The sequence below is a fragment of the Varanus komodoensis genome, unplaced genomic scaffold, assembly GCF_004798865.1.
Source record: "Varanus komodoensis strain SLA01 unplaced genomic scaffold, ASM479886v1 scaffold5, whole genome shotgun sequence".
In the NCBI taxonomy this organism is placed as follows: Eukaryota; Metazoa; Chordata; class Lepidosauria; order Squamata; family Varanidae; genus Varanus; species Varanus komodoensis.
In genome coordinates this window covers 13,929,515-13,955,257 of record NW_025336087.1, presented here as the reverse complement: position 1 = coordinate 13,955,257, position 25,743 = coordinate 13,929,515, and the positions used below count along the sequence as shown (strand labels likewise).

At 38.6% G+C, this 25,743-nt stretch overlaps 2 long non-coding RNA genes across 4 annotated transcripts; one reads left to right on the top strand and one right to left on the bottom strand.

The window, feature by feature from the left end:
- Positions 1-90: 90 nt before the first annotated feature.
- On the top strand, positions 91-14,060 carry LOC123031498. The gene is made up of 4 exons (XR_006416306.1): positions 91-205; positions 2,598-2,672; positions 3,165-3,307; positions 8,921-14,060. It is a non-coding gene; the product is annotated as an uncharacterized LOC123031498 (long non-coding RNA).
- Positions 14,061-17,560: 3,500 nt separating this feature from the next.
- LOC123031504 lies at positions 17,561-25,723 on the bottom strand. Of its 3 annotated transcripts, XR_006416308.1 has the most exons (3): positions 25,324-25,554; positions 23,377-23,527; positions 17,561-19,181 (listed from the first exon to the last, which is right to left on the bottom strand). It is a non-coding gene; the product is annotated as an uncharacterized LOC123031504 (long non-coding RNA). The 3 variants fall into 3 exon arrangements; XR_006416309.1 differs by lacking the exons at positions 23,377-23,527; positions 25,324-25,554 and adding an exon at positions 25,599-25,723; XR_006416310.1 differs by lacking the exon at positions 23,377-23,527.
- Positions 25,724-25,743: the final 20 nt, after the last annotated feature.

Sequence of the window (25,743 nt, the reverse complement as noted above, 5' to 3'; positions counted from 1 at the left end):
ATTGTGTAGTCTAACTTTTTACTGTGACACTTATTCCATTAAATACTGTAGTATTTTATATTCAAAGCAGATAAGATCTTAATGTATGGTTTTTTGTTTTATTAGGTGCACCTCCCTCCGAAACATAAGGGACAATGAAGAAAAAGATTCAGCATTCCGTGGAATTTGTACCATGATTACTGTCAATCCTAGTGGAGTAGTCCAAGTAAGTCTTGTATTGGTTTTGATATGCATAGCTTCATTAGATTTGGTTTTTTGAAAAGGCCATATGGTATTAAAAGCAGTATGGTGGCAATACTGAAAGTCAGAATCTTGTTAAGTTGAGAAAAGATTTTTAAGGTTATAAGCCAGTCATATTGCCTGGAAATGTTGGTAGTTATTTAAACAAAAGATGGACACATTCCTTGGGTCTGGCAGCTATCTTCTTCTGAACCCACAGAGGCTACACAGGCAAAATTCAGAAGGTGGAAGAAGCAGCCAATTTCATTTTAAAACCAAGTGTATTATTATAAAGCAGAATAACACTCCATGTACAAAAAATTTCTTGGGGTACAATATTGTTTTAAAATAGGGCACATCCTCTCAGGGAAATCAGTTTCACATTTATCTAGAGTAATGTTTTAAAGTAGTATGGTGGGATAGGCACCTTCTTTCACAACAAATGAATTTGTCACAAAATTCAAAGATACTGGGATTTTGAATATTTTGGAAATAACAGCAGTTCTGCTGAGTTTTGTTTTATCAGAAAAATGTTGCTTCCATTTCTATTCTTATTAGCTGTATTTTGGAAAATAAGAAACCTTCCCAGCATGTAGGTAGTACACAAACATTTGCGGCATCATAACAATGCCGCAATCTACAATCACAAGATTGCTTTACAATGGAAAATGTGAACCCCTAGATTAACTCAGAGGTTCTTAGAAAAATAGTACTCATTCTTGATACAACAAAATCATGTGATTAAAAGATCACTGAAATTCCGTTAAAGAAAACGAAATATTTCATCTTACTGTTTGACCAGTAATGACCCAACTCCTTTCCTGTATAATAGCACTAATATACTTGTCAATATCTAGCTTTTATTTACAGGTATGCTTGAATTGTACCTGTAATGTGTAACTGTCTCTACCTTTATAATATTGTTGCATTTTTTAAAATGCTAAACTCTAAAAATATACTCAAGTTTGGTCTGAATGAAATGAACCTCCATAGGTTGAGCATTACAGAATGTACTGTTCATTTCTTGACTTGGTCTGAGTACATATTATTTCAAATCCAAGTCAGGATTGGAAGGGGACGCGTTTAGATGCTTGTGTAAGAGAAAATAGCAATCTGATAAAGTGTTGTTCACTTCTTAGAATAAACTTAGGGCTAGAATTATGGTCCTTAAACAACCTTAAGTTTTAGAAGTAGGTTTGAAGGAAACAAACTTTCTAAGGATTGGTAGACAGTGAGAGTTAAACTACATTTTATGTGAGAGTTTGGAAATTGAAAATCCCCATACTCTTTTCTTTAAAAGGAACTACAGAAGAGATGGAGCATGCTATTTGGGAATGTAGGAGGAGAAGGGTATCTAACTTTCTCCTTCCAACATTTCCTTAATTTAACTCCTCTCAGCTGCAGCTACTCTCAGCCACAGAGGAGAGACTTAGGGTAACAAAATATTTTGCTTGAAAGCCTTTTTCAACCTTGTACCTACTTACAGTTTGAGGGCAGGGTATATAATTTGTTGCAAGATGTTGAAAGGTTAGCCCTTTCTCTATGCCAGGACCTGATCCAAATTTTCCTGCTGTCACTCAACACATCACTTGCAGCTTTTTTTTTTTTTAAAGGAAGATAGGGTTGTGGGAAATTACTAGGAGCTGCAGTTATGGGCATCCTGCATGATATCTGGCTTGCCTTTGAACTAGGCAGTGCTGTAAAAGAAATTTTGTCCTGGGTATATTTATTGCATTACATTCTTTTGATATCAGTGAAACTTCCAAATGAAGTGCTTCAAAGAGTAAGAATCTCACCTGTCATGGAATAGTTGTAATTATTTTCCAAACTAACATAATTGCCATTCTAACACAAAACTGTGTATTTTCCACTTTTGTGGGCAGAGGCTATCCATTCATTTGAATAAAGGGATAAAATTGTTGCTGTAAAGGAATATAAACATGGAATTAAATGAGGCACGCCTTGTGGGCAGAATAAATCCTTGTGTCTAGGAAACTTCTTAATTGTTGCAGCAGCAGAGTATGAGTTTCATGAACTAATTAAAACTGCAGTACACTCCAATCAGGATAGGTTATCACAAGTCCTGAGGAGGAGTGGTAGGGATTAACTTACTACTTACTATTTAGATGCTTTAAACTCTTCAGTGAATGTGACCAGACTTAAGGTTGTTTTTTTTTTTAAAGGAAAGCACTTAGGGATTAATTGAAGCACATGAGATTTCATTCTAAAAGAGTATGCAATCTGAGATGCATTCCTTAATTAGTAGCTGCAGGCAAAAAAGTTTAAGTTTGGGATTTGTTTGCTTTTAAAAAGCATTATTTGCTATGTTCATTTGTAAGTAGCCATTTCTAATCTGCACATTTTGTAAACAATTACAGGACTTTATATTTTTTTGTGATGCTGTTGCATCATGGATTAGCCCAAAAGATGACCTCCGGGACATGTTCTGTAAGGTAATAACTTTCTCAAGGGACAATATTATCAGAAACTGCAAGGTAGAGTGTTTTTAAAGTGATGCAAAAATAATTTAATGCATTTTGGTCATTTGAGAAATTGTCTTACAGAATCTCTTGCTCAGATTCCAGAATTAGTGCTGAATCCACTATGATTTCTACCAGTAGAATAGATCTTGCTCTATAAACTAAGAATTATTTATATTCACAAATGATTTGGGTAGCATACCTATCTTCCTACTTGAAACAGCTTGGAGGATGGCATGTATGTACCAAGAGAGATGAATATGAAAGTAGAGAGGAAAAGGGATTTGTCTTGTGTTTCTTCTTTCAAGAATGTAGGGCTTGATCTTTTTGCCAGATGCAGATTCACTGTTGTAACTAGTTTTTAAAAACAAGTACAATTTGAACTATAGATTTTGTCTCCAGTATGTGACTGTTTCATATGGATAACAGTTTAGAAGATAACTTTCATTTCCTGCTCACCTTCAGATCCTTCATGGATTTAAAAATCAAGTTGGAGATGAAAATTGGAGGCGTTTCTCTGACCAATTTCCTGTTCCCTTAAAAGAGCGACTTGCAGCTTACTATGGAGTTTAACATCATGTATTCAAGCTGCAGTACCATAATTAGAGGTAAGCAATTTTAACTGTCAAAGTTTCTCCTTAATTCTTGTCTGTGGAATAGAAACTAATTCCAAGTGGTCTTCACTCTTTCTAATGGATTAATTCTTTTGTATTATGGTTATTTCTCCCTCAAATGAACATATATTTCTTCACTTGGCAAGGACTAAAGGGGCAGTCTCATTTATTGGCCTTTAAAATTCCTTCTACCTGAAGCATGCCAGTGGCTACTTGTGCTAGTTGAGCACTTGGGTTGCCAACTGCGCTGCATATATCTTTAATTAGATCGATATTTCAAGCAGCAAAATAGGTTCTTTGGTCTGGGAGGTTATCCAGGATTTAAATTCTTTCTGCTGGACTCCAGAGGAAAGGATCATGCAATGAAATTTCTTCTACTTTGTCTCTCACAGGAAGCTCCTCCAAAGTTCTTTCTCTGTCTCACTCAAATTTCTCCAGAGGATCAAGGGAAAATTGTACTAGGCATGTCCTTTTAGGGTTTCCAGATTTCTCTTATTTTCCCTGTCCTTTACCTTTGGATTTTCATGCTTCTAAGAAATTCAAAATGTATGAGACCTGTCTTTTTCAGACCTCCGTTCTCCCCTAGCTAAAACAAGAGTTCAGAAAGTTGGAGCAGCTGTGATCTCAAGAGGAAGAGGTGGTAGAAATGGGAAAACTGGTGTTCCGTACAGGAATGGTTACCTCTACTCAGGATCAGCAGTAGGCAGATGACTCCACCATAGAGCAGGAGACCTTCTCTGTCCTCCACACAGCTGGATGGAGCAGAAACATGAGTAGCAGTACCTGCATTTCAACTTCCACAGGCTTCAAACTATGTCTTTCAAGTGATCTGGAAAAAATTAAGGTGCTTCCCTTACACAGTACTAAATGGTATTAGTTCAATATGATGATATTCTCCCGACAGCAGCAAAGAAAACCTAGTTAGCTACCTTAGCAGAGTTTCCTGGTCAAAGACAGCATTATTCTTCCAACAACATAACATCTCACACAGGGTCCTCATCTGGCTGGATTTATATAGTCGTTAACATAGATGTTCATTAAGCTTCCTTAATTTTCTAAAAGAATTTATCATCACCACAAAAAGCCATGAAAACAGGTGAATAAAATGCTTCTGTAAATAGGGCACTTTAGTAGATCAAAAGAAGCTTGATGAGCACCAGCCTATATTGCATATGAGCATGGTGGCTGGTTTCAGGTAATATAATAACTGACACTTAAGGACTGAGTGTAGATTGTTGTTGAACCATGATTTATAAGCACAGCTGAGTTCAAACAAAATTATAACCCACATTTCACTGTCAGCCTACACTCAGGAAATGATGTATGAGAAATCTGGTTTGGGGATAGGGGACCTGTTGGCTTTCCTTGGCTCAGCTTCCTAGACTTCAGCCCTGAGCTGTCCTCTTACCTGAGCATCTGTATGGACATCTGACAGGAAGTAAGTCTGCAAGACCAGCTTGTGTACACTCAACCTGCATTCTGGCTCTCCAAGTGGAGTTCTGCTTGCAGGTTTTGTGTACTTGGCACAAAGAAGTCTGCTAGTGTTGCTGAATGTTCATAGACTTGATCTCAGCTTGCCTCGTTCCTGGTCAAGCATGGGAAAGAAGTCCAGCAAATGCAAGAGAGCCAGACTCCAGCCATATCTTTACCTCCAACCCATATTTAGCCCTTGAGTGTGCGTTATCATGTTAGAAGCCAGTCAATGCTTGTCAGATCTTCTAAGGCTTCTCAGCAACAGCCAAAAATTAGCTCAGTTTCTTCTTTACTCAGAAGAATTCCAATTTAGCCCTTTCGTAGTGAATGTTTCTTGACTTTTGAAAGCTGTTGCTGCACTAGGTCTACAGCCAGCTACCCAACAATTGACTCCATGCTGCATTTTTTTCCAGAATCCAGAATGTCTTAATGCACATCTTGTACATATTCTTTCTTGAGGCAATGGTATTAGAATAGACAGCTTTTCTGAAATAAGAGAATTAACAAGAGGGAGTGCTTTCAGTGTGCTGGCACCCCATCTATGGAATGACCTTCCCACTATGGCCCACCCAGTGCCAACCTTGTCATCTTTTCGGGACCAAGTTAAGATGTCCCTTATGCTGAAGCTTTTAAATACATACTTGGTTATCCAGGGGCTTACAGGGATTACCCATCCCAGGTGTTTTTCTTTTTCATGGTCATTCTTCACTAGCAAGCATTTAGTTTTTAATTTTAATGTTTCTTTTGATAAGATTTTACAATATTTTTATTATATTGTTTTCATGCATTGTTTTAAACCACCAAGAGAGCTTCAGTTGTATGATCATTGTCATGTTCACATGTACTACTCACTTGAAGTCCCACTAGTAGAGTCTCTTGTCCCTGCTTTACTTTTAGTGAGGTCAAAGCTGCCAGTACCTTGGATGCAGAATAGACAGACATGATACTGGGTACGAGCCGCAAAGTTTCAGCTCTGACAATAGGAGCTTCTGCTCTGGTCTCCTGTTTTGGCCAAGATCTCTATTCTCTGCATTGGAGAGGCTTTCCTACAGGAGCAAGACCTGGACTTATCAAAATTAGGTGGAACTTTCCTAAAGCTTTCTAGTGCTCCTCCCCCACTTCAATAGCATATTTCACATTACTTTAAATTTCCTTGGTCTTGTCCAATCCTTGAACCACAGGACTGCTCTTGGTAAAGCAGGATTTGGCCACCAGGTTGCCATTAAAAGTATGGCCATGTCCTTGTCCATGGTTCTACTTTGAACCCATGTCTGGAAAGAAGGATCCCATAAATGGATAATGTAGTCCTGGCTGTAGGTTATGGTGGTCTCCAAAAGAACTTTAATGGTTTGTCTTCCTTGCAAATGAATATGGAGACATCATTAACAGCAGTTCTTGAAAAGAACTGTTGCATGGGTATCAATTCCACATTTCTAGTTGTGGCATAATGGGACTGTACAATGCCAGCTTCTTCAGGCAGTCTTACAATGATTTAGTCCAAAGTCTGACCCTCTATCTGTTAATTTCTCTTAGATAAACTAATAGCTTTCTTTGTGGTCCATTCACACCTTCCTCAGGCAACACAACATCACCATGCTTCACAGTTTCTATTGACCCGTGAGTTGTTAAACAACTAAACCTTACATATCCAGTGTTTGCAAAGGCAGGTATCAACAGGGAGAACCAGGTCACATTCCACAGCCATACAGGCCTCAGCGCTCTCGTGTGTAATCAAAACGTACCATACTAATTGTCCTCCACCTTCATTTTTGGAGATTACTTCATGGATCTTCCCTAACCAACCCTATAGTAGTCTGGAAATTCTCTCCCATAGTTCCAAAACCTCAGTGTGAACCTCTAAAATCAGTAGCATTAGCACTATTCTAATTCAAAATAGACTTCCAGTTTGTGATAACGTGTGGATCATATCCAGGATACTTTTTTGTTTTGTTTTTTCTATTAGCCTTTCTCATGGATTTTACCACAGATAAAAAATACTCCAATGTTTTTCTGTCCTTTCTGTTCTTCCAAATCAGTGCTTTTCCCTACCTTAAGCTTAGCTGGCGCACAGAACTAAGGATTTTATTTTCTGGGAAGCAAAATAATAAGCATTTGGTCATGTGATGAGCTTATGACTTGGAAAAGCATTTCCTGCCAGAGACTTAAGATTCTGCCAAAAGGGGAATGAATACAGCAGTGCATAGCTTGCTTTTTTTAGGTTGGTTTGCTAATCAGGCAAGTCTTTATCTGTGGCTTTTACTGGTCATTCCCCTCCTCATACATGTGCAGAGAACATGGGGAAGCAGGAATGTGTGCACTTGTGCTGGCCTCCTCTCTTCTGCAAAAGGCTCTTGAGAAGTGGGAACCTCTTTTTTCGAGGACAGCTGGCTCTCTTCCTTCCTATTTTGGAGGAAGAAGCAATTGCAGAGATGAATTTCTGGTACTTTCTGCAAGAACCCTGCTCTTTAAGAATAGAATCATATAGTACTATGATTGGAAGGGGCCAGTAAGGTCATCAGGTCAATCCTATGCTCACTGGAGAACTCCAAGTGAAAGGATCTCTAATAGATGGCTGCCCAGCTGCATCTTGGATGCCATGATCTAACAGTGAGGAAGTTTTCCCTGATTTTCAACTGGAATCCGGCTTCCTGTAATTTGAGCCGATTGTTAATTGTCTGCACACAAGGATGCTCAAGAAGAGAACTTAATCTTTCTCTATTTACCTACCTTTCAAATATTTCAAGAGTGGTATCTTATCTCCCCTCAGTCTTTTCAAGGCTAAGCCATGCCCCATGATTTCGGTCTTTCCTTATTAGTCTCTTTTGCCTTCTAAGTCTTTCCTCTGATCCCAATGATCTTTGTTGCCTTCCTCTGAACCTATTCCAGTTTGTCTGCATCTTTCCTAAATTGTGCTGCCCAGAACTGGATGCAGTAGTCTAGATGACGCCTAACTAGTGCTGAGAAGGGAACTAGAACTTTATGTGATTTGGAGCATTTTTTCTTAATGATCTTTGCACAGGCAAATGCATAAGCAAGTGAATCCAGTGTATCACTGGAATTTTTCTGAAATAGACCAGACTGATTTTTGATAACAGGGTCTATTCTTCAGCTCCATCATGCATTCCCAAGGGTGCAATATTCTTCCTCTGTGCTGGTAGCATTGGTATGAATTTTCGCTCGGTCAGTTTACCAAATAATTTCTATCCTTGTTCTCTCATTTCTTGCTGAAGATTTTTATTTCTGTTAGTTTGCATTTGTATGATCTTGCAGAGCCTTCCATTTTCCTGTGCCCAAAGCTTATGCCACGATGCCTTCCTTTAAAAAGACCAACAGTTGCAGGAAGGAACTTCCAGCCAGTGATAATGATGACCTTTTCTTCTATGTGTTCTTTGTGGATTTATTGCAGGTTCATCCTGCAAAATACTAGCTAATGTGTGACCACCACTCATTACTGTACAGAGACATTGGGCTAAAAAACAAGATTTTTGCTGGACATGCCAGCTGGAGAAAGGTTGCTTGCCACAAGTTATCAAATGAGTTTATGAAACTTGCACATATGTCAGTCAGTTGGAGGAGAGTTCAGTTGCTGGACAAAATGGCAGAAAGGAAAGTTTGGAAATGTTAATCCTTGCTTGAAAAAGCCAGCTTAGTTCTCAGTTTGCAAGGGCTGAGGCAGGGGAAAAGAAGTTAAAGATTTGTGATACCTCGGGTAGTTCCGCATATAAATTTATAAGTATGCCAGAGCAAGTATTAGGATGTTTGTCCCAGACAAGCAATTGACAATGGCGTGAGTTTTCAGTGAACTAACACAGCTGAAACTCCTGAATCTAGAATAATTTAAATGATCATTGTATGGAGAATGATCTGTTCAAGTAGGCGTTATGCTTCTTTGGGGGTTTAGTTTAACTTAGAAGTGATTAGAGCTGGCTTTAGAATGAAGTATAACTGCTGGTCATTTGTTTAAGGAAAGTTCAGGGCATTCTGAAAATGCCAGTTACTGCTTTGAATTTTTCCTGGAATCGCATACTGGGAAACCCATATCACTTTGCATTGGTGAATGTATTCAGATCTTTTATGTTTTAAGTAATTAAAGTAAATAAGAAAATTACATCTCTAATTCTTTGCTTCTTACAGGTCCTTCAGTCTGGAAGACTGGGAGGGAGCCTCTGCACCCAGGGAAAAAAAATGTTACCCTTTACTGGGGGGAAGGGTAAACCAGTAGGGAATACAGTACAATCCCAAGCCTACTGGGAGGGGCGGGAGGGAGGTGTTGCCGTCACTGTATTAAGCCGATGTTGGGAAATGTTTTACCATCTGGAGCTTTTGTGGGTGGAAATCTGTCTCCTGTTACAACTCTGCACTGGATGTGAAGAAGCGCAAAAAAAAAAAAATATTCACAACAGCACATTCTGCAATATTATGGAAAACTGTACCAAAATGAAAAGTATAAAATTGAACCATAGGGGATATGTAAGCAAGGAAATATATTGTGTTCATGTGATAAAGGAAACAGAAGAATGGGTATTATAGGCATTAAAAGGTGGCATAACAAGGGGTTTCTGCATTGTTTCATCTTGATGGGAATCCTAGGAATTGCATGTTAATGAAGAACTAAACAAATGAAGATAGTACTGTTGAAATGAAGCTTGCTACCTGTACTAGGAGCAAGCATTTGCAGTGTACACATTTAAATAACCCCATAATAAAGTAATAAAGGTAAATGTGAACAAAATGAAGCAACCTGCAGGATGCCAAATGAGTCACTCCTTTTCATTTTTTTGGGTGGGGGGAGGGGCATTTCAGAAGAAAGGTGAATCTTTTTAGTTTTACATTGACGCTTAAGAGGTAGTGAATATGATTTGATGGATGTACTTCATTAGATTTAATTTCTAGAGTAAGGCATAATTCTTAACGTGCAGTTTAAGGTTCAGGCATGCATTTTGGATCATAGTGATCGAGCGTATTTTTAGTGGGAAGGTAGCATGCTTGCATCAGAGTGAGAGTGGTATACACTTATGTTGCGCCAGTTTTGTGTTGCAGTTTACCAATTCAGTATAGCCCTGCATTAAAATTCCTTTAAGATTCTGTGGATTTTATTTTTTATTAAGAATGTAAGTATAAAATACTGTAGTTAAAATTAGGCCTTGAAATATCTTTTTAGGAACTCTTAGGAATAAGATTGATATTGTATTGTGTAACCTGCACAATGTGGAAAGCTGATATAGCTGTGCAAAGTATTGCCTCTGTGCTGTCAGTGTGATGTGCTTTCTGCATGGTTATACTACTAGTGATTTTTATCAAACCTAAAAATGAGTACATGGTAAGACCTGTTAAAGGCTACATAAATGTTAGTTGGCGCGTAAAGACAATTGTAGAAAATTGATGACATAATTGCTACATTTCAGTGTTTATTCCCACCCAACTTATTCTTTTATTATCTCCCCCCCACAACCACAAAGCATGATCTTAAGAGATGCATAAGTTAGTAGATGTAAAGCAGGGTATTTACACTGTATCGGCGCATGTTGGTGGCCCTTTGTGTCCGAGTGAAAGCACACAAGGGTGCAAGTTAAAAGCTACAGAGTGAACGTTGGTTTGAATCCTCTTCATTTCATTTGTTTAGCTTTTCTGTTTTTCCCCTCTACTCACTTGTATTCCTGTGAATAAATCCTTGTTAAGTTAACCCTTTACTTTTCTTTTCATGTGTATTTTCTTATGTACTGTGAATGTGAAAACTTAACTGGTACACTTGATCTTGTGTTACTATAAAAGTGGAAGTTGTGATTAATTTAGACTGCATTAAAGAGTATCCCATGATGATAAAGGAAAATGGAGAGAAAATAACTCTGCTGGTCAGAGAAGAAGCCACACTTTTCCATTTTCCCTTAAGTGCTGCAAAATTAAATCTGTGCAAAAAAAAAAAGAGAAAAAGAAAAAAAAAGAGAAAAAGCCATAACAGCCGCCTTACATTTTAGCTTCTCACCTTTGCATTGCAAAAATAAATGAAATGAAATGAAATGAAAAACAATACTGGATAACCATTTTTGTAGGGACTGACTTAGCATGATTTGGTTCTTTTAAGGTTGTATGATTTAGCCATTGCACTAAAGTTCAATCTTGTATGAGTTTATGAAATTTGACTTCATTTTTTTGTTCACTGCATGGAAGCATGCAGAAGTTTTATACATTCCGTTTTTCATTTTGCAAATTTGAGTGGGTTAAACATGCCTGAAATGACCTTTTTAGTACATGTCCTATACAAAAGCCTATAATGAATAAAGATAATTACACCATGCAATTCACTGGAAAAAAACGGATGTGGTGATCTACTTTCAGATTTAGTTGAGTCAGAAGCCACAACTTCTCTTTCAGCTGAAAACATAAAGTTACAGCTTTTCCAAAGTAGATACTAATTCTCCAGAAAGTAAACCTTAAAATTTAGTGAGGGTGGACTTGCCTTAGACAAGGGTTTACATTTGATTTTTTTCTGTGAATAGTACATCAGTCTAAGATTTCTACATGGAATTCTTTAAAACAAATGTTGTTTTGGCCCTTGTGAACTTGGAATTGTTAAGTTGCAGATAACATTGAAGATTAGCACAACATAGCTACTTGCATAAAATATATATAATTTTATTACATGGGTTAATATAGAGGGATGTGACTGTTTTACTGTGACTAAGCTGATCACACAGAAAAGTAACAAAGAAAGCAATATTGCAGTTAAAATGAAAATTTTGTTAATTCATAAAGTATAATATACTTAAACCACTTGGATTAGAATTTGAGGTTAGGAGAGCTCTGATACAACACTAACAGTTGTAAATCAACTATATTGCATCATGGGATATATAAAGCATCTTAATTCTACGTGTAGTCTTGACAATTTTTGAATGTTGACTGAATGTTGATACTGGTAGAATTGTGAGTTTGTCTTTGTTACATTCCAGTGTTCTCTGCCTCTTGGCATGCTACAAGCACGGCTTACTAAATCTGCTCCTTACACAGTGAATAAAGTGCTTAGTGTGCTAAACTACAGAAATAGCCGCTGCTAAGTGATGTAGATTTTCTACTTGAATATTTTTTGTTGTAGGAACCTCAGGAGGTCAGTGTTTACTGTTTTTATATATGCCTTTGTTTTCATGTCTAAGGCCCCCTGCTTTTGAAGGATTCTAACAGTGAACAAAGCTGCTGATCAACCTAAGTTGGTAACAGAAAGTGTATTTTAAAACATTTTAAATGCATCTCTTTTGCAGTTAAACTTGTCTTAATACAAAAGGAGTTTTAGTACAGTTGTGACTATTAAGAAAAAAAATCCTTTAACCTTTTCTTCATTCCTTTCATTCTGAGGGGAATAGATAAATTTTGTAAGTTTTTTAATATGATTTATTTTCTAAATTGGTGCATATAAGATAGATTTTCATGCTTTTCACCCTGATGCTTGAACATACTCACTTTGAAGTAAGTTCTATTAATTTCAGTGGGACTCACTTCTAAGTATGTTAAGGACTGCGGTCTCAATTATTGCAGTCATGGCAACATATAGAAAATAATGTGTTTTAAAATACATAGCCAATAGGATTTTTTTAAACCATAAAGTAATTTTAGTTTTGTAATAAACACTATTGATCCACACTGTGATAATTCTGATTTTTTCTTTAGCATTGGTATGAATTGCTTAAGCTACATAAGTACTGTGTAATTTAGATTTATGCTACTTGTAACAAGATTTCCAAAGTTGAAACTTCTGTTGCTATTTGGATAAGAAATATTCATACTAGTTTTATCTCAGGTAAATACTCTTGTACCCATTTTTGTTAGATATAGGCTTCTAGTATGTCTTAAGTGTACCAGTTTGTCTTTCATATAGGAACTGCCTAATGTCTTAACTCTCATATCTAAATTAACTTACTGTGGGACACCAATGACTTTGCTTCAATATAAGTCTCCTATTTTATTCATATTGAATGTATTTAACAAAGATGTGTAACATTCTTCTTAAGAAGAATGCATCTGTGCAGAATAGCACCTACAAATCACCATAAAGAGTGCTTTATATTGTGCAGTACTAAGTTTATGTTCCTGATTTAAAAAAAATCGATTTATGACTTGGCGTAAATACTTCTGATATATTTTCTGTATAGAGACCTAAACTTTTTTAGAGTAGTATATGGAATCTAGAGAATAACTCTTCTTAATGCGATCCTAGGCAGTTAACTTAAGATCAGACTCTTTGCTACTGTAAGCTACTGAATGCCAAGCAGTAATCTTTTAAGATAATGTTGCTGTTTGTGTATGAATATAATTATTATGTACTGTGTAAGCATTGGGCTGTCTGGAATACTTTAAACTTAAAATGGAATGAAAAAAACTTTACATTTTAATGCAGTTGTACTCAGCACTGCACTCAGATTTCAGATACTATTTCGTTGAAAATGTTGTCCATAACTCAATTGTGCTCTTTGTGCTATTTGTCAGAGCAAATCAGTGTTAGGCTGTCCTGAATGAAACTTTAATAAGGGTTGTGGCTTTTTGTCACTAAGAGACTGAACTAAAACAATGCAAGATTCTTAGATTTGTTTGTGCATGACAGGAAAACTGTGAATGGTTATACTGAAGTAAACCTTCACTCTTGTTTTGCAGAACAAATGCACTTTTTAAATAAGACAGTTATATTGCAAATCAGTTTTGGTACTGATGATACGGTATTTTTCTTCTCCTCTGTCAGTTCATTTAACAATGGTCTCTTGGGTGTGCAGCAAACTAGATCCTTAGGAAAATTTTGAGGACCCTCTATTCAATTTTTTTCTGTGTTCTCCCTGCCCCTGAAGGGTTTCTTCTCCCAATTGATTCTTTGTCCTAAAATGTTACAGGTGGATGTACTAGTTAAAATTTAAAAGTAGCAAAATTGATAGCTCTTTCTGCTGACAACTTAGGTTGTATGAGTTTTGCTTGAAAGCTTTAAATTGGGTGTGTGTTCTCTGTATGTTAGAATATTCCCTTCAAACATATCCTTCAGCAAACTCTCGAGATGTATTAAGTTGATTTTTCTTGTATGCCTCTGCTAACACAACTTCATTTGAAATAGAATATGGTTTTGATTTTTGATAAGCTGCTGAATTCTAAAGAGTTTTTTGGGGCCACCAAATATTTTGGATCATGCAGAGAATATATATTGTAATGTAGTAATTTTGTATTTACATTTGTATGATGTGACAATAGACGTGAATGTTAATCACTGCTTGACTATGTTAATAAAATTTGTTTAAATATAGATGCTGCACTCTGATTCTTAATAGAAACAGGAAGACCATTTAGGACTTTCAGTTTGCTTTTAACTTGATCATACATTCATGTAACTTTACATTTCAGATTAGAAACCTTCTGGGTTTGAATTTAGCAGTAAGAACAAAAATGTAGACTTATTATGTTAATATAATATCCTGTTTATTTCTTTGCTTCATTGGACTTTTGTTTCTGTAACTATAGATGAATAGATGAAACCACTGCTAGTAGAGTTAAAAATGTTGGCCATTATATACACTAATATACTGACATATATCAGACTACCAGTTTCACAGTCCAGAACAGGACCATATTTGGCCAGCTGATAAGTTGATACTTAATTCTATTTTAACTTATTTTCAGTAGAGAGATTTTCCCATGACCTAGTAAGGGGGTCCCCAGCATGATGCCCATAGGTGCCGTTTATTATTTATTTCTCTATTGCCCAGTAACTGAAGCTCTCTGGAAAATATAACAGCAGCACATAAAATACAATAGAAGTATAATATAAAAAGTCCTGATAATAAAAACATAAAAATTAGACCACAAAATTTAAATGCCAAATTTCAATGCTAATTTTAAAAGCTGCAATAGCTTATTTCACAAGATCTGTTAGGTGATATAATGCTCCAATATTTAAACTGATTAAATATCATGTCAGAGAATAGTCTTAACCCAGGATCAAAAAAGAAAAGGAAAAAGAAAAACAGGCTTGGTGCCAGGTAGGTCTCAGTGGGGATTGTGTTCCATAATGGCGGGGGGCTGTCAATGAGAAGACCCTCCTTGTTGCCACCAAGTGAAACATCCTTGGAAGTGGCAGCAGCAGACTCCAGTTCTTGAATGTGGTATATTGCAGTTAGAAGAGGCATTCTGCTACCAAAAGAGTGTTGCCAAATGGTGTACAGCCTTATAGGATAAAACCTGTAAACTGAACTAGGTTCAAAAGCATATAGGCAACCAATGCAAGTGGACCAGAATTGGTGTTTGGACTTTCTTTCACAGTTATTCATCTGGCTGCTGCATTTTGAACAATCTTCAGTCTTCAAGAGTAGCACCATGGATTTCATACAAGTAACTTTCTAACAATTACATAACCTTCAAAACAATAATACATTTGAAAGTGGCATTTATATGCCAACCATTTGAATAGTGAAAACATTGTATAGTCCTCAACCCACTGCATTATTGGTGAACATCCAATGTTGTAATATGTCTTCAGTTGACAAAATTTGCAGAAAATCCATGAACCAGGTAAATGAATATTAAAGACAGTGCAAACTGTGTAGTAATCTCTACTCTGGCCTTTCTCAGCCAGGGCTCCCTGGAACTTGCTGGTTGCTGGTGCTTTCATGAGAGATCAAGTACATTTGTATACAAAATAAGCATTGTGTGTTCACATGTGTGTGTGTGTGTGTGTGTGTAATATAAACACCCACTTTAGTGCCTGAAGAACCCTTCCTTTTGGCCCTGTTGCCTAGGAGATGGCCTAGGGAGAATAAAGGATGTCATGAAGAAATGGTCAGGGCAGAAAGCATGTTTGCCTCAGGCTCATGGAGAGCAGCACAGCAGCAATTCCATATTCCTGCCATTAAGCAGCCAGCAATGGCCCTTACTTCACATCCTTTCATTGTGCACACCCTCCATATTTACAAATGGATGCCGTTGCTGAGTTGAAGGGGTCAGAAATGGGCCCCAGTCAGTGGGCCACCAGTGAAGATTCTGTAGGCAGAGGCAGCCTATCTAAGGCACAGTGCTGGGATGAGGAAGTGGCGGCGGCTGCCTTCATGCCTGGCTGGTGGACCCTTCCAGGCAGATCATGCCTTTGCCCTCTTAATCTGCAACGCAGTTCTTTTAGGAAGGGTGGGCAAACTGTTATGTCACATTAATAAAATCAGTAATAAATCTTGTACTTCGTGCATGTGCATAGGTTTGACTGAGGAGTTCATAGACTTGGGAAGATGTTGCAAAATCACCCTTCCCTACCTTGATGTCTGAAGTTCAACCCAAAAACCAGCAGAAAGGTTTCATATTAAACTAACACTCATTCTTTTCATTTCAAAACTAAAACTGCATTTAGCCAATATTTTGTTCATACTGCTTTATCTTATAGTTTTCAGTAACCATACTGTTCAATCTTGTCAATATTCATGTTGTAAATAGCAATGACTAATTTACCACCTTTATTTTACATTTAATCAGGCCGTACTTTCATAAGCATTTTTATGAACGGGTTCCCTGAGACTTGAAAACTATTTCAAGAGTTTCCCAAGATACCAAGGCTGAGAGAAGCTGCTATTCCCATTATACAACTACTAGCCATTACCAAAACATACTTAAAGCAGCATTGGCTGCACTGCACCACCAGCAATTACCTGAATTAGGGAATTTCTTATTAAAAAGAGATTGTGGTGTCCAATAGGTAGAATGTTTTTGCTTAGTAAGATGAAGATGCAGGTAGATGAAAAACTGGCAATCTTGTGGTGGTGCCCTCAGTAGTTCTAAAAATTCCTAAATGTGCCTGCAGCCTCATACAGCTTGGGAATTCTGATTTACTGTGTCAAATATCAAGAGAAACAATAGCTGATCTATGGAAGCCATAGCCACTTGCACCGGTCTCATCCATGTTGCTGTGACGTGAACTATCCTCATGCAATGAATGGTGGCATAGGGAGTATGCAAGGCATATAGAAGTATCTATACCTTCCTTTCTAGACCAAGTTATGGGACATCATATCAAAAATGTTTGCACAACCACGGAGCACTGCTGCACAGGAACAGATGTTCATATTAGTGTTTGTTGCAGCTCCCCCCTGCCCCTGCATTTTAAAGCTCTGCATGTGTGTACCTGTGATTGGGATAGTAAGGAAATAGTCACTCATTACTGCATGTTCCAATTTAAAAAGTGATATACAATTGGCACGTAAGTTCTGGAATTACCGAGAAAGGATATGGAGCATTTAATGAAATCCACAGGTAGTCAACTCCCATCACTGTCAAATCATGGTCTTTTAAAAACTGGATTAGGAGACCAATGCAAATGTTAAAGGGGACAGGGCTCATTATTATTATTATTATTATTTTATTCGATTACTTTACTGTACCACCCATAGCCAAAGCTCTCCAGGTGGTTCACAACATTTAAGTTACCAATCAGGATGTCATCCAAGCCCAACTCTGGTTATCTTCCAAGATTAGGCAGGATCAGGCACTTCAGACTATACAGAAGCTCTTTCTTCATCGATCTGTAATTCAGGCATTGATGAAAGTCATTTGCAATAATATCTAAGGCATAATTCACTAGGTTCTTGTGACACCTGATTAGCTGCATTTAAATGAAATGTAGGGGAACAACTTTACTTTCACAGCCACCAAGTAATGTGGTTTGAGTACTGGAAAAATCTGTCTGTAACTTGTGTCATCCTAAAGAGGAAGCAACTGTACCGTATTTGACCTGGAAGGTAGTGAGTAGGAATGACATGGACAAAATAATTAGGGGAATGTAATCTATAAAAGATTTTATTTACTATACAAGTATGCAAACCTTTTTAAAAATCAAAAACAATTTTAGAAACTGGAAACAGCAACAGCAACTTACTTTTAACTAGCAATTAAAGGTATAATGGAATATGAAGAACCTTAGAGTGTAGTCTTATGCAAGTTTAGAGTGAAAAAGAATCCTCCAACTTCCAGCATTCCCCAGCCAGCATGGATGATGTTCCCATCTAAATTTGTGTAGGATTGCACTGTTAATCTGCTTGTGCAAGGGAAGATGCTAGACATATACAGCCCACTGGAGAATTTTCCTCATCTGTGATGGCAATTGACAAGGCCCGACTCTGGTGGAAGCCAACCTGGACTCAAAATAAGAGAAACTACAGTCTGAATTCCTTAAGTAATGCCTTAGGTAATAGTGATCATATCCAGCTCCACATCTTGTTTTTATGGGGGTGGGATCTCTGCCCAAATATCCTTGTAGCCAGTTGGCTTATAAAAGTTATTTGTATGTACTAAGTATTTTTATGGCTGCTTTGTCATTCTGCATGATCACACATAGTTCACATGGGTAATTGACCATTCAGTTGCTGCCAAAGATGATACTCTATCTCTTCAGCAGGCGATAAAAAAAATAAGTCAGAACGTGATTCATCAGACTAGAGACTGGGATTGTAAAATATATTGTTGTTTTGTGGTCTCTATGACACACACACATGGGTAACATGCCTACATAGGACTGCCATTCAGAACATTCTAGATATAAGCAGTTTCAGGTGGGAGATCCACCTCTCCCCTCTGTAAATGTTCTGGAATAGCTCCCACCCAATTCTTTTTTATTGGAAATCCAGGTCTTTTCTGTTATATCAGCTTTGGCTTTGCCTTTGACTGCACTGGTTCAGTATCAGAGAGTAAATCCAGAGGATGACCTATTCCAGGCCCTTATCTGCCTGCCCTTTGGGACCACTCTCTAAGGCTACCTTCACAGTGGTCACCTGTTTACTGGACTAGATCTCTCTGATACCAAGAAACTTCTCCAGCATCATCAGGGAGTTTTCTCCACTACAATAACAACATGTAGTGAAATGGTCACTATTGTCCCTATTATGCTTAGTCACCTCCATCCTACCAGTCACCCCTGTGATGGCATCACTCATCTTCACATTGATATGACTATCTATGTCATGATACCTTCTGCTGCTACTACTACCTCACTCCTCTCATGATAGCAAGCTGTTAGAGATGTCACCCACCTACACTGTGTCAAAAATGTCTGACACCCAAATGTCCCACACAGCCGCGATACTTAAGCTAACTATCTTATTGTTTGTTCTACGTCCACCTCTCCTGACTAACTTATTCCCAAACAGCTTCCATCCAAAAATTCCAAACTCTGCTGCAGAAATCCAGGCCCTGACACCAAGAACTCCTGCACTACAACCACTGGTTACTCAGATACTGCCCTTTACCAGTCTGGAGTCATCAGCTGCATTGTTTTTCAGGACAGGATGATTGCTGCTCCAATTTGTCATCCTCACAATCCACAGTGTCTTTCATCTCTTATCCAGATGTTGTTGTGGGGGAACAAACCCCTCTTGCCCTCATACAATGGCAGGTCCTACACAGAGACAAAACCACAAATGGCAAAATCGCTTAGACTAAAGATCATAGTTCCTCTGATTCCTGGCAAAGACCTGGTGTTCAAGAGGGTCCAGCCACTCTTAGCTCCCCCCATTGTTCTTACACTCCTTACTCTACTGCAAAGGATCAAACAATCATGGAAACACTTTTCACCGTATCTCCTACAACCAGACAGATAAAGGAATTGTACAGAGCCCAGGACGAAGATTCCTCTTTCTTATTTAAAGATCCCACACTTAGCACCATAATTGCAGAGGTGTCCTTTCCTAAGACTAGTCCCAGCCTGCTTCTGTACACTCAGAAGGTAGAAAGTTGGGCTTGGTGGGATATAATATCTATTCCAGTGCATCTCTAGCACTCAAAATAGTAAACCATGAAGGTTGCATGGCTCCCTACCATATGTTTCTAAGGGAAAAAAGTTTATTCAACAGCTTCCAGGAAGTTGTAAAAAAACCCCTGATGCTATGTCAAGATGAAGCTTGCAGACTGGAGGGCCCACAAATCAATATGGCCCAGCATATAGACAACTGTGATTCTATGGTTGTGGCAGCCATTACAATCACTTCAATTATTACACCTGGATTAGAACAGCAGTGTTTAACCTGGAGGCTAGATCCAGACTGGAAGATCTCCTGTTCAATCCAGTGAAGGACTGCCTCATCAGGTTTGTCACTCCTTGGATTGGGTGGACCATGCCAGCGAATGTACTGGTGCCCATTCTCTCTGCCCATGATCATAGAATCACAGAACAGTAGAGTTGGAAGGGGCCAAGAGGGCCATTGGGTCAAACCCCCTGCTCACTACAGGACTCCAAGTGAAACCAGAGGCATTATTAGGGAAGAATGGCAAAGGACAATTCCTGTAGAAACAAGAAAAAGTCTAGATGGATGACAGAAGGAACATTCACAGTTGCAAAGGACAGGCAAGAAACAAAATGACAGAATAGGGCCATAATCCTGAATGGAACTTTTCAGTGACTAACAGAGAGACAAAAAGAACTATTACAATGATCAGTGCAAAGAAATAGATGAGAGCAACAAAGAGGAAAAACAAGAGAGCTCTTCCAGAAGATCCAAGAAATCAAACATTCAAACCTAGATTAGGAATACTAAAAGACAAGCAAGGGAACATACTATCTGACCAGAAGAAATAAAGAGAAGGTGGAATGAATACACAGAAGAGATGAAAAAATGTCAAATTTCTTCAAAGAGGAATCTTAAGAAGAAGAGCATGCAATTTTAGAAAATGAAGCAAAAGCTGCTCTGAAAATGCTCACATAAAGCACCTGGAGTAGACAGGAATAGAACTATTCCAAACTACAGAAAATGAATCAGTCCAAATCCTAACAAAAATATGTCAACAAGTATGGGAAAAATGGCCCACAGACTGGAAATGTTCACTATATATTCAAATCCCCAAGAAAGCAGATGTCAGAGAGTGCAGCAAATAGGACCATCGCATTGGCTCATGCAAGCAAAGTGATCCTCAATGTGCTGCAGCTGTTGCTTCCAAAGTTGGTGATAGTATGAATTGTATTACTAATGTTGAGGTGGGGAGTGTTAAAGAAACATTTGTAAAAAGTACAAATAAATATCAGAAAAGCGTAAGAGGACAAAAATACCCTTCATTCCTGAAAAGCTATCATTTGTACAAGGATTCACCAGGAAAGAGCATTCAATATCAAGGTATACAGTCCAATATGCCTTTCATTATTAATATGGTATGTAAAGAATGCAACTTAGCGCCACAAGATTTTCAGCCTGGCTGAGAACAATTTATTAAATCTAGAATAAATCACTCAACCATTTAATCACTTTTCAAAAGAAGCAGAACTCCATATTTGCTTTTAATCTTAGGAATGCAAAAAGGTCAAGGGGTTCGTTCGTTCGTTCGTTCGTTCTTTCTTTCTTTTTCTTTCTTACTCCACTCTTTCAAATTACCTCAAAGTACTGTTTTTCATAGGATACCATTTTCATCCTACTGAATCTTTCTCTTCAGTATATTTTTTCAACCAGTTTTGATTTATTTATTTGGTTATTTATTATAGGGTGGCTGGAAGGAGTGCACATTCCCTACTGCATGAGAGCCAGCACAGTGTCATGGTTAAGAGCACAGGCCTGGGACTCGGGTAATCTAGGTTCTAGCCCCCACTCAGCCATTGGTCCAACTGGGTGAGTTTGAGCCAGTCACAAACTCTTGGCTCACAGGGTTGTTGTTGTGGGGATAAGATTGAAAACAGGAGGAAGATGTAAGCCACTTTGAGTTCTTTGTTAAGAAAAAGGGTGGGATACTAAATAAATAAATAGTATTATTCTGTGGGAGTATGTCTCCTTAAAAGACTGAGACACAAGTTTTCATGGAACAGAATCTGCTTTATCAAATATGGTTCTCTTCATAGTGTGAACATAGTTGAGGAAGGTAACATGGTAATGGATATCCTATGGCATAGTACTTATGCTCAACTGAAGAGCAAGAGCGCTGCAATGCCAAACCAGTTGTTGTAACAGTCACAGAAGATCAGTGCAGCCTGAACTGCGAAAGCACAAAATGGCCTTAAAACATGGCAGTTAATATGGCTGAGACTGGTCATAAGGAGATCAGTGGAGGAGGTGCCATCGGGTAAATAGGGAGGTAGGGCAGGAAGTGTAGCTGGCAAATGCATTGTGTAAAGTGAGATGTCCTGGTGGCATGGGTAATAATAAGCACCTGTCTGGGAAACAGGACAGTGGAAAATTACCAAAAAGTGAGGCAAAAAGGCCATTTGAAGTGATCTTGAAGTGATCAAGCTCCCTTGAAATTATTTGAAGCTAAACTACCTCATTTAGAGTTCAGATTTCTCAGGCATCTTCGGAGGATGTTTGAAAATCTTGGGTGGGGACCTTAAAGATGAATGAATTATTGGCAAAAGGTACTGGAAGGGCAGAAACTAAGCTTATTGTCCAAGCAGCCATGGGTGGGGGTTGGACTGTAAACAGTAAAGAAAGGATTTTTCTATGGGTAGTGCGCAGGTTTTCATGCACTGCTCTGAAATCAATGCAGGCAACCATCTTTCCCAGGAGGACAGAGCCTAAAGGAACAATTCTATCCTTGTTTAGTGAATTACAAGCCATGTAGGCACGAGTCCAATTTTTGCTGATCATCCAGCTACATCAAGCACTGATCATGACCACCCATCAGCAGTATGAAATGTCCCTGCTCTTTCAAGTCCAGCATTTTTTTAAAAAGAGATCCATTATGAATCAGGTGAACAGGAAGACTGAGCAAAAATAACTTTCAGAACAATTTAAAATATGAGGGAAAATAAATATCCGTGCCTGGAGGGGGTGGGAAGACAGCACTGATGCTCTTGAGCACAGAACACTCAGAGAACTACTGCTGTGCAGTTGAAAGACACTTAAAGCTTTTGTCCAGCCAGTTGTGCTCCTCCAAATGTTTGACCTACCACTCCCACCATCCCCCATTGCATAACCAAGCTAAGAGTGATGAGATCTGTAGGCAAAAAGTCTGTCAGGGTACAAATTATCCACCCCTCCACTAGAGAAAGGTCTACAGGCTCAGGGAGGAGAGTGTCAGAATCACAGAGTTGAAGGGAGGATTTAGGCCATCTAATCAATCCCTCTATTCAATGCAAGAAGTCTAGCACATCTCCACCAGATGCCTGTTTAGTTAGGGAGCACCATCAGCCCCTAACTCTTATGACGCAGCTAAAGGGGGGCTTTGCATAGGTGCAGAAACCCTACCTGGAACTCTAGTTGCCCCAAAGAAAAAAATGGCAAGTGCAGGATTGGGCTGCAGTAATGTTAACTGCCGTACATAACTAGAAATTTAACAGGGCAGCTGGTCATAGCAAAGTGTTGCCATGTTGAACAAGGTGTTACACAGAAACTTTGTGCAGCTATTATATTACAGGAAATCTATTTTATGTATCTTCAACTGAGGGGAGAAAACCTATGCCAGCAGTTGAAATGGTTGAGAATTGGAGGAAATACAGTTAATTTCCAGCTCTTAAAAAACCAATTTGTCTAAAATAACTCTAGCACATATCTAGTGTCATTCATATATAAAGTCCTACACATCCATAGCCAGATGGACTTCTGCCTCTGGGGCCTTTCCAGACATGTTGGACTACAGTTCCCAAAAGCACAGCAAACAGGTACACTGGCAAGACTCACTGAGAGTTGCAGTCAACACATCTGGAAGGAACCAAGCTGGGATGACTGTAGTGAGGTCTTTTCCTGAGCTCTTTTCCTGTAGCCAGTGCTGGGATGGATTGGGTTGGTGTGCGAAAGGTGCATGCCCCTCATGGATGAAATTTTCTTCCAACTGAATCATAACATTAATATTTATTTATTTATCTGACTTGTATGCCACCCCATTAGCCACAAGGTGCTCTGGGAGGTTCACAACATGTTATACGACAGTTAAACAATCTAATTAATAATACATTTAAACAACTCACAATATAAAACCCAATATAAAGATTAAATAAATAAATAAAATGAACATAAAATTGTGCAATCAATATATTAACCCATTTAAAATAAGCTTAATAAAAAGTAAGATAAATTATGCATACTAAAATAAAATAAAAATAAAATTCTGGTGCTAATATAATAATATAGCAGCACCAGAATAACAACATGCTGTTAAAACCATTGAACCAGACACTCACTCATCAAAATAGTAATGAAAAAGAAAAGTTTTTAACAGGCATCTGAGGGAATAAAGAGATGGCGCCAGCCATATCTCAGGTGTTGGTCGGTCTTGGAGACTTTTTTGATTTTTAGCTTGGGGATTCAAACAGCTTTCTGACATCACCTGTGTGCTTATCCAACACTACTACTTGTTTCTCAGATAAATCATACACCACAGAGTGAGGGCACGACCATAACAATGGCTTATTAAATAACTTGAATAAATTACTAAATTAAACATGGTCCCTCCTCTGTTCAGTTCATCTGCATAACATCATACACAATCAAGGATCCCAGATGCCTTTGGAACCATTAGCCACACTGCAACTACCCAGAATCTAAGCATGGTAGAAGATGACCTGTGCTGAGGAAATACACAGAAGGTTGTGTGAACACTAAGAGGCTGGCCACAATTTCTGCTGCTTCTGGATGCACACTCCTAGTTCTACTATCATGCAGCCTTTCTGCATGTCCATCAACAGATATTTTTGTGATAAGCAAAGAGAGAAGATGTAGTAGGACAACAAAGATTCACAACTAGAAGACAATACCGGTTACTTCCAGATGGTACTCCTAGTAGCCTATTCTACCTTTTCTCTCTCAATGAATGCTTTGTACTAAGAGAAAAGACAGAAGGACCAGGGGTAAACTAGGAGGGTTATGAGTGGAAGAACCCAGGGTGCCCATGTTTATAAGGTGAAGCACAAACAAACAACAGTCTTGTGACACCTTACACTAATGAAGTTAGAATATGCCAAAGAAGGCACGCCACCCCCCCCCCGCCATGTTTTGAATTACAGCCCTGACTACTATGGCCAAAAACTATATGTATTCAATTTCTACCTCACATTTCTGCCATAAAAGATGTCTGACAAAATCTTAATAGAAACAGAAGAGGAAAAGCAAATGTAAAGCGGTACAAAATAAACAGCCCCAATTTAGCAACTGGCACTGAGGGTTGTAGTCCAAAATATCTGCAGGACATGTGTGTGCATAGGGGAGATTTTATAAACTTTCATTAGCTAGAATCCACATTATCTGCCCCTTCATTCAGTTGCTTCCATTCGTTTATTTTCATTTTTATTCTTTTATTTTCACTCATCTGCTTGTTGGAACCTGGTTAAAAGGGCCACTTGATGGAGGTGGCTTGCTAATGGCTCGAATAACTGCCTTATTCAATGGCCTAGTTCACACCTTGCAAAAATCGAGAATATGGAGCTGACATTGAACCATGGGTCATTATTATGTGCAAAGCCAGAGCTATGATTTAACTATGGGTAGTTAACCATGAACAGTCCAGGTTGAGAACCTATGATTTGCTCTTGGCTTGTGAACTCCTTTTGACTGTGGTTAATAATTCATAGTTAAATCATAGCACAAGGTTCATAAGTAACAACCCACAATCCAAGAACAACGCATACTCACCACTCCGGATTGTGTGAGAAACGTCACCGACTTGCTTCGGTTGACTTCTAGATTGCCCTTCCATCCATAAAGACCTTAAACAAAGTAATGGAAGGGTTGGGCGCTTCCATTACTACAACGATAGGCGTTGGACTACAACGCCTATCACTTCCACTAGCATGGCTGGGGCATGATAAGAACTCCAGCCCAACACATTCGGAGGGTGCCAGTCTGGGGAAGGAAGCGATACGATTGGGGCTGTTTCATCCCCTTGGCAGCCTGTTCCGCACACACACCTCCAGACGGCCGCGGCAGTCCCAAGACCGGGCCTTCCCCGTGCTCGGCCTCCAGAACGCCGCACATGCGCCGTGCCGAGACTGCTCCCTCCCTTCCATAGGAAAGGCAGACGCGTTCCTGCTTCTGTGCGGCGTCGAGCGTCGG